This window comes from Marmota flaviventris, chromosome 9, assembly GCF_047511675.1.
Source record: "Marmota flaviventris isolate mMarFla1 chromosome 9, mMarFla1.hap1, whole genome shotgun sequence".
Classification (NCBI taxonomy): Eukaryota; Metazoa; Chordata; class Mammalia; order Rodentia; family Sciuridae; genus Marmota; species Marmota flaviventris.
In genome coordinates, this window is record NC_092506.1 from 81,342,315 (window position 1) to 81,352,751 (window position 10,437).

At 37.1% G+C, this 10,437-nt stretch overlaps 1 pseudogene; it reads left to right on the forward strand.

Moving 5' to 3' along the window:
* The first annotated feature begins 5,341 nt into the window (after positions 1 to 5,341).
* LOC114105057 (protein FAM210A pseudogene) lies at positions 5,342 to 9,497 on the forward strand (annotated as a pseudogene).
* Positions 9,498 to 10,437: the final 940 nt, after the last annotated feature.

Genomic DNA, 10,437 nt, shown 5'->3' on the forward strand with positions numbered 1-10,437 from the left:
CTTTGAGCTTCTTAGGAGTGGGTAGAGTACAGATTGAATAGAATGTACACCTTCCTAGCTGTACATCCTGGAAAGGTTTCTCTCTGAGCTTCAATTATTAAAATTAATGACTCAAGGTCATAGTGAGAATTAAATACAAATTCATCATCTGGTACATTGCACAGAAAATTATTCATTTTTGTTTTCTGGGACCTAGACATAGTTATAGTTTAATGAAAGTATTCTTGCCCTCATTTCCCAGTAGAAAATCTGAAACTACAGGATACAGCTGTATCCCATAGTCTTTGTGCAGGCCCTTAGTGTCTTACCACTAACTGTATGTAAGGGTATGGATTCAGGTAAATTCTCCCTTTTTTCTGTTTACGTGATATGCATGCTGCAAGAATACAAATAGCCCAGCTCCCATTGCATCTAGCCTGAATTGCCATGATCCCTGGATCTGTGCAGGGAATAAAAGTGGATATCTAATGTCTAATAAGTGAGCATTAGGACTAGTTCTTAATGCATCTCCCAAGCTAGCTGCCCCATATTGCTTCACACTCCCTTACCAAACCAGCAGTCTCTAACTCAAAACCACAATCCTAGCTGCTTCCTCTTTGGCTTGATTCCATGTTATCACCACCTGTCTTCTTAGGCTTCTGGAGAAACTTCCAAATATGATATCAAATAAGTCTACAGAGGTATTCCAACTTCTAACTGGAGATCCACATTGCAGATTCTATAAGCCATGGACTCCAGGGATAGAAAAGGCTATGGGAAGCATCTACTTTTTCCTATATTTCTGTGTTCTTATAGTATCACATTTTTTAAGAGTTCTCAGTATTTCAAAAACATACTTTTTATTAAAAGTTATAGTTTAAATATAATAGCATAATGGTTAAGAAGACCAGCTTTACATTTGAATAGAAGTAGAATTTAATTTAGCATCACAATTTATCACTTTATGACCTTGGGCTACTTACTTACATCTACTCATCTAAAAAAATGAGATTGATAGCATTTAACATCACAGAGTTGGCTTCTTTTGTTGCAAGTAAAGTAACCTGACTTAAGTGGCTTAAATAAAAAGAAATATAGTTTTTCTCACTTAACAAAAGCTGTGGAAGTGGTAGCTAATTGTGCTGGCCCAGTACCTCAATGACACCTCTCTAATTCTTTTGACTCTTTCCTCCTCCTTATTACCTCATGCTTGTAAGATGATTGCTATAGGTCACACTTAAATTCAAAGCAATCTTATCTTTCCTTTTATTAGGAAGGATTTTTAGAAGTACCTGTACTGAACTTCCTGTTAGATCTTGGTAGCTAGAACGATAGCAAGTGACAAATCTTATAATAAGGAGCTAGGAAATTGGGAAATAAAGTTGGAATATTATCTTAGAACAACCAGAATTCACAGCCTGAGGCTTGGAATATTGCAGATCCAAAAAAATTGCCAAAATTTTGTTACTGAGTGAGACGTGGGTTATGTCAAAAGTATAGGTAATCAGTGGGCTTTGATTCAACACAGGGTTGTAGTAAATATTAAATGTAACAATACAGTTAGACCAGGTGGTGGGGAGGCTGCTGGGGAGGCTGAGGCAGAAGGATCTTGAGTTCAAATCCAGCCTCAGCAAGTGAGACACTAAGCAACTCAGCGAGATCCTATCTCTAAATAAAATATGAAATAGGACTATGGGTGTGGCTCAGTGGTCAGTTGCCCCTGAGTCCAATTCTTGGTACCCCCCCCCTAAAAAAAGTAACAATACTTATAAAGTTTCTAGCACAGTGTTGGATTTACAAGTAGTGCTTAATAAATTATAGCCATAGTTATAAATTGCCAAATTGGTTGACTGTGTCCTACTAGTAATTTTTAATGTAATGCTTAAAAATTATAAAACTGAAGATCAAAAAAAAAAAAAAACTCCACCAGAAGATTTCTAGAGCTGATAAAAAATTCAGCAAAGTAGCAGGATCTAAGATCAATATGTAAAAGTCAATAGCTTTCCTATACTCTAAAATGAATATAAAAAAATCAGGAAAGCAATTCCATTCATAATTGCCTTTTTTAAACAACCTGAGAATAAATCTAACCAAGGAAGCAAAAAGACCTCTACAGTGATAATTATAGAACATTAAAGAAAGAAATTTAAATAAGACACAAGAAGATGGAAAGACCTACCATGTTCCTGGATAGGTAGAATTAATATTGCCAAAAGACATTTCCAGATTCAATGCAATTCCCATCAAAATAGCAGTGACATTCTTCAAAGAACTAGAAAGAAAAATCCTTATGGAAGAATAAAAGACCCAGAATAGCCAAAGCAATATTGATCAATAAGAGTGAGGCTGGAAGCCTTAGAATACCTGCTTTCAAATTATACTACAGAGAACTATCATAACAAAAACAGCATGGTAATGGCATAAAATAGAAATGAAGACCAATGGAAGAGATATAGTTATCTCTTGACAAAGGTGCCAAAAGCATATATTGGAAAAAAGATAGCCTTTTAAATATATGGTGTGGGGAAAATTGGATATCCATATATAGGAAAATGAAATTAGATTCCTATCTCTCACCCTGCACAAAAATCAATTCAAAGTGGGGCAAAGACCCAGGAATTAGACCAGAAATACTATAACTGCTATAAGAAAACATAGGGTCAATACCCCAAACATATTGACAGAAACACCAGCTTCCTTAATAAGATTCTTAAAGCACAAAAATAAAACATAGAATCAATAAGTGGGACAGCATAAATTTAAAAGCTTTTGCAAAGCAAAGGAAAAAAATAAGAGTGTGAAGAGAGAACCTATAGAAAAAGAAAAGCTTAGAAAACTAAGAAAAACTTAGAAAAAACTAAGAAAAGCTTAGTACTCACTCTTCCTAACTGGGGCTTAATATCCAGAATATATAAAGAACTCAAAAACTAAATACCAAAAAAGAAAGAAAGCGGGGGGAGGGAGAAAGGAAGGAAGGAAGGAAGGAAGGAAGAAAGAAAGAAAGAAAACACAATCAATAAATAAGTAAAAGATCTCAAAAGACTTTTTAAAGATCTCAAAAGACTTTTTCTTTTTCCCTTTTTTTGTACCAGGGATTAAACCTAGGTGCGCTGAACCAATAAGCCACATCCCCAGCCCTTTTAAAATATTTTATTTACAGAAAGGGTCTCACTAAGTTGCTTAGTGCCTCGCTAAGTTGCTGAGGCTGCCTTTGAACTTGTGATCCTTCTGCCTCAGCCTCTTGAGCCTCTGGTATTACAAGCATGTGCCACAATGTTTGACTTTTAAGAGACTTTTCTCAAAAGAATAAATATAAATGGGTAACAAACATATGGAGGAAAAGTTCAATATTCTTAGCAATCAGGAAAATGCAAATCAAAACTACATTAAATTAAATTTCATCTCATCCCAGTTAGAATGGCAATCATCAAGAATATAAATAATGATAATTCTTGGTGAGGATTTTTGGGGAAAGTACACTTATACATTGTTGATAGGACTGCAAATGTGTATATTTTGGAAACCAGTATAGAGTTCCTCAAGAGGCTAAGAATGATCCAGGTGGAATGGTGCATGTCTGTAATTCAGCTTGGGAGGCTGAAGCAGGAGGATCACAAGTTCAAAGTGAGCCCCAGCAACTTAGCAGGTCCTAAGCAACTTAGTAAGACCCTGTGTCTACATAAAATACAAAATAGGGCTGGGGATGTGGCTAAGTTCCATTGGGTTCAATCTCTTGTACCAGAAAAAAAAAAAAAAGAAATTAAAAAAAAAAGGCTAAGAATGGAATCACCATTTGACCCTGCCATCCCAACCCTTGGTTCTTTATTCAAAAGAACTAAAATCAACATACTGCAGTGACACATGCATTCCAACACTTATAGAAGGGCAATTCACAATAGTCAAGTTACGGAACCAGTCCAGGTACCCACCAATAGATGAAGCGATTAAGAAAATGTGGTATGTATACATAAGAGAGTTTTATTCAGTCATAAAGAGAAATGATATTATGTCATTTGCTGGTAAACTGGTTAAACTTGAGGATATCATGCTAAGTAAAATCAACCAAACTCGGAAAATGGAGGACAGAATGTTTTCTCTCATTTGCAGAAGCTAGAGAGAAATAAGTGGGGTGAGGGAACGCTAGGGGAGTGGATATTATGGAAATGAAAATAACAATGTAGTGGAGGAAGAGGATTGAGGGAAGGCAGAAAGAGTGGGTAAGGGGAGCAACTGCAGAATGAAATTGACCAAATTATGATATATACATGTGTTTTAGTCAGCTTTTGCATCACTGTGATCAAAAAAAACAAGAACAACTTAGAGAAGGGAAAGTTTACTTGGGGCTTACACTTTCAGAGGTCTCGGTCCCTAGACAGCCAACACCACTGTTCTGTGTGCAAAGTGAGTCGGCACATAGTGGGGGAAGGGTGTAGCAGAGAGAAGCTGCTTCCTTCCTGGCAGCCAGGAAGCAGAGGGTGAGGAAGAGGGCCCAGGGCAGATGTACCCTTCTAGGGCATGCCCCCAGTGACAGACCTCCTCCAACCACACCCCACCTGCCAGTCCATTTGAACTCAAATGGACGATTTAGGTTACAGCTCTCAGAATCCAGTCATTTCATCTCAGAAAAATTGGGGGGAACATCTCATAAACAAACCTCACAAACAAATAACATAATGTTTGAGTACATTATGATGAATGCCACTTATATGTGTAACTATAAAGAACCAATTAAAAATAATGCAGAGAGGCAGCACCAAAGAGGCACAGGCGGCTGGAGCACATTTGTTATGGGCATGGCTCAGGGCTTGGGCCAATTGTTCACTTGAGCTCTGCAGATTTGGCACTCTGGCCTATGCCTTTCCAGGTGGCTCTGCTGAGTTACACTGTCATGGTATTCAAGGTACTGTTGTACAGATTGTGCCTTGGGATTCACAGTCCCTGTGTCCTAGGTGATAAGGAAATAAGTAACTGCCAAGGTCATGTAGCTGAGAGAAAAATCATAGTCCTTCAGTCAATTCCTGATGTGAGTGATTTTCATGCCCAGAAATCCTTGATGGAAGTCTAGTCTCTAGAAACTGAAATCCATCACCATTGTTCAAAATGCAATGGAACATACCACAGGCTGTGACTCGGCTGGCACATAGGGCGTGCTTGGATCCACAGAAACCTGGTTTCTTTGCACACCATCAGAACATAAAAGCACTATTACTTTTGAATAATGCTGAATCACTAATTGAGGGTTCAAGGCCCTCAAAAGCAGTGGCTACATTTACTTACTGCCCAGTACCTTGCAAAGGAAAGGAAGTCACTGGGTGCTCAGCTACCCCATTGAGGGTCCTTTGCCATCAACAATGTGAGCAGTATGTTTTATCTGAAAGAGTTTTATCATCCTGTGCCTCAGCCAGAGGAATTTCTTTGGGGAAAAAAGGAAGATCTTGATCCTTTACAAGACAAATCTATTGGTCTTTATCAGCAATTAAAAAAAACAACATTTAAACAACATGGGAAAGTTTTGATTCCTGTACATCTAAGAATTTCTGGTATTTAGCTTGAAACATTTTATTATGCAGCCATAAAAGAAATTATTTCCATTCCTTTTCTAGAGTTTCTTAAGCTACTTGACAGTATAGCAAACATCCTGAAAAATTCCCAGGGTGGAAATGCCTTAATAGTGTATGCCATGTTTAAGATTGCAACACCTGCCCACTATACCATGACCTTGGGAGGAATGCCCTTTACTATGAAGTATTTGCTTACTCATAGCTACATGTTGACATGGCCACCTGTCAAGGAGTATCTGCAGGACAGGATGAAAGAGACCAAGGAGCTCATTACAGAGAAAGTGGAAGAGACAAAAATAGACCGACTGGAAAACTACAAGAAACCAAAGAAAATGCTTTTTGGGGGGTTAGTTATTTTAGCATTTTATTGATGTAATTTAAAACTTGGCACATGGTTTAAGTCTATTTTTCTTTTTTTAATTGATTTTATTTTTTTAAATGCACGACAGTGGAATGCATTACAATTCTTATTACACATATAGAGCACAATTTTTCATATCTTTGTATAAAAAGTATGTTTACGCCAATTCATGTCTTCATACATGTATTTTGTTTGGGTTTTTTGTATTACAATTCTTATTACACACATATACCATAATTTTTCATATCTCTGTTTGTATATAAAGTAAATTGACACCCAATTCATGTCTTCATACTTGTACTTTGTATAATGATGTCCATCACATTCCACCATCCTTACTAATCCCCTGCCCCCTCCCTTTCCCTCCCACCCCTCTTCCCTATCTAGAATTCATCTAATCCTCCCATGATCCCCCTCCCTACCCAACTATGAGTCAACCTCCTTATATCAGAGAAAACATTTGGCATTTCCTTTTGGGGGGATTGGCTAACTTCACTTAGCATTATTTTCTCCAATGCCATCCATTTACCTGCAAATGCCATAATTTTATTCTCTTTTATTGCTGAGTAAAATTCCATTGTGTATATATGCCACATTTTTTTATCCATTCATCCACTGAAGGGCAAAATTGAAGGCATTCTCTCTAAAACCTGGAACAAGACAGGGATGCCCTCTTTCACACTTCTATTCAATATAGTTCTTGAAACATTGGCCAGAGCAATTAGAGGAAAGAAATTAAAGGGATATGTATAGAAAAATGTTTCTTTTAAGAAAATATGGAATACAGTTACTTATGTAACAAATCATGGACTATTCTTGCACTTTAATCTTCTGGAGACTTTGGGCCAAGATACATGCTTTAGGTATTTTTGTTTCTGTTTGCTTAGTTTCCCAAATATGCCAGTTCTCTGAGGGTTAAAGAAGAAAGTTAAATATTACTACAAAAATCAGTGGTTTTGAAAGGAAAGAAATGAACCCCATATAGGAATTGCACATCAATAGAAGCAATAAGCAATGGTTAATGTTTTAGAAGTCAGGGTTCCTTTCCTAGGCCTTCGGATCATATTTGCTTTCTGTTCTCCAGCAGCTGTATTATATACAGATAGGCAGTTGAATAACTAACTGATATGCTTCCCAGACAGATGTTATTACTGGATTTTTTTTCATATTGTATTATTCCTATATCTGCATGAAACTGTTAATACTGGATCTTAATCTTCATGTTGTTCATTAAGGTTTAAATTATATTCATTTTCTGTGAGGAGACAAACATGTGCCATTCAAACTGCCTGGGAATAGTATTTCTATGAAAAGCATCTAAATTACCCACCAGTTAAAATATAGACCTTATATGACGAAATTGAATAAAATTCAATCCTGTTTGCAAATATGATATATTGGTTGTATGTAAATAAAATACAGATACTTTTGGAGTGATTTTTTTTTACCTGAAGTTTGTCAAAATCCAATTTCAAAAGCAAATAGATAGCCATAGTGCTTTTTCAAAACTAGGCCTTGGTTATGGTCACCTAGAACATCACTTTCCAGCGAATCACTTCCTGGCCTCTTTAGCTAATCCTTTGGAGGAAAACTGAAGGTTTTATTAAGTTTATTATTGAAATTCATCAGCAACTCAAGCTGCAACTCTCAAGCAGTGGGTCATATGCTTTAGATTCATTTGCCTGGGGCTTCTGTGAGCTGTGAGGAATGCAGAGCAGCCCTGGGTTTGATGTGCCTGCGCACACTGGAATGGGATGAATTGCATGCAGGGAACTATGACTGAGTGTTAGCCAATACAAAATGGACTCAAAGGGTTTGTTCAGCAAACCAATCATAGAAATGAAAAAAAAAAAAAAAAAAACCTGATTAGGGAAGAGACTTGGTTTCTTCAAGATTAAAAGCAACCTCTTACAATACTACATCAGAAAATGTCCATTACTGAGAGAGCCTTTTGCATTTAACAGAGTGGTATTATTTGAATTTTAACAAAGGAGAAGAAGAATGCTTATATTTTGATTACCCTTCTCCCAATAATGAAAATAATATCTACAAGCATGGAAAAAAAATAATAAATAAATAGAAGAGAGACCATTAAAGGAGGGGGGGGGGGTCAGGGGAAAGGAGGAGGGTAAAGGGGAAGGACTGGAGACTGAGAATGAACAAATTATTATATGATTTATGATTATGTCAAAACTAACCCCATTATTATGTATATCTATAATGTACCAATAAAAAACAAAACAAAAATAAAAGGAAAGAACTCAGCTCTGCTATTTCTCAGAGAATATACCCCACCTTTATGAGGTCAAGACTGACAGACTTCCTTTCTTGCTTCCTTGGCTGAGTACAAATATTAATTAAGTACCAACTTTGTGACTTGTGCAAGTTTAGGTACAAGTGACAAGCCTCCTTCCTCCTGACCCTGTGGGATCTCTAGGTCTCAGGAATTTAATTTCTGTTATTAATGTTGATTCCTGCTAGAACCTCAGGCCCAAGCTCCTACACACCCATAAAGACCCAGGCCTCTTTTTCCACATAATCAAAAGCCCCAAGGCTCCTCAGATTCTGCCGTGTCATGCTGTCTGCTAGATTAGATGTTTACTAAGCATGAACTCCTGGACGCAAGCACTGTACATGGATAGTTGTCCAAAGCATGTCTTCATTTTTAGCAACATCAACATCTTCAAGGCAGGTATCCTTATCCTCAACTTATTAATAAAGGTGTTAGGACCAAAAAAGACCTGCTCATAGTGTCAGACAATCTGTATATATTGTCTCATTTATTCCTCACATGCTGCCAGGTAGATAATATTATCACCAATTTGCAGATGAGACATCTGAGGACCAGGGAGTAATTACTGATGGTCACACAGAGAGTCAACAGCAAAACAACAGCTAAAACCCAAGCCTCCAATTCCTGAATCTTTTCTACTGGGCCAGGCAGTCCCTAACTACATACATTATTTGGGATAAGGTACCTATAATGGACTTTTTAATGCAGTCTGAGTAAAAATTTTATAGCATAAGATATTACTTAAGCCATAATTATCTGCAGATTTCAGTTGCCTATATTTTTGCTTCTTGTTTTTTTCTTGACAATGCTGGGGATCAAATCCAAGGCCTTGCTCACTATGCAAGCGCCCTACTGCTGAGCCACATCTGCATCCCAGTTGCCTGTTTTTTTTTTTTTTTTGTAATTGCATTTAGAGAAATTACAAAATTGTACCATACTTGAGTGCAATTACATTTTCTTTCCTTTCTCTTCTCTCTGCCAACTCACCCTGCCCCCATACACACACACACACACACACACACACACACACACACACACCATTTTACCCTCCCTTTTACCACAGGAGTGGAAGTTTTTGGAGATAGCATTAAAACAACCTTGACAACAGCATTGCAGAGAGTCACTGCACTGCTTGCTGTTAGTATTAGTCCCAAGGCCTGAACACTTCATATCAGCCTTCTCCACAGGAAGACACCCTGCAAAAACTAAGGACATATCAGGGAGAATATCATGGAGAAAGAAGTCAAGAAACAGCATGGGAATCAGGAATAGGCTAAACAATGGCCAAGAGTCAAAGTCCTAAGTCATATAAATAATTAAAGGAAGTGAAAACACATCTTGAAGTGGAAGTGACACAGACTCCTTGTTGTGATTCACGTTGTGATTAAAAACAAAAAATGTACCTCTCTTGGAGCTCATGAGACCCTCTGGAGGGATAGAGAAGCCAGTGGGGTGGGGAAAGGATGAGAAATAATTCACTGAGAATTGACTAAAGTTCTAGATACTTAATAAACATTAATTTGTACAAAATACTTAAATAATCCTTTAAGGCTAGTATACTCAACCAATGTTGCATATGAGAAATCTGAGTCTCACAGAGGTCTAACAATTAGACCAACAAAGTAAGTGGTAGAAACGGACTTCAAATCTGGTTTGTCTGACCCAATGACAGCTCTCTGAATAGCTACAATCTATAACCTCACTTTTTTTTTCAATATTTGGGCCTAAGGGTAGGATTTTACATTGATCCATATTACATTTTATTTTGTTGGAGTCAGTGTGTCAAGCTAATTTTAACTGGGCTTGTCTGTCATGAGGGTAGCTCTATATACTAGATTCGTACATTCTGCCAATTTTATAAACAACAATAATTGTCATTGAACTAACACAACAGTGAACACTTGACATTTGACACAGCACTTTGGTATATAGTTATTAACAAATCCTCTTTTTAAAAAATATTTTTAGTTGTTGATGGACCTTTATTATTTATTGATTTATATTTAGGGCTGAAGATCAAACCCAGTGCCTTACATATGCTAGGCAAGTGCTCTACCACTGAGCCACAACCCCAGCCCCTCCTCTTTCTTTATCCCTGATTGTCACTTCCTCTTTGGTAGCTGAAAGAAATAGGAAAAGGAACATGAGTATAGCAATAAGTTGTTAGAATTGTTACAATCCAAATTCACTGTGTTCTGTGAATTAATTAAGTACCAACTTTGTGACTTGTGCAAGTACAGGTA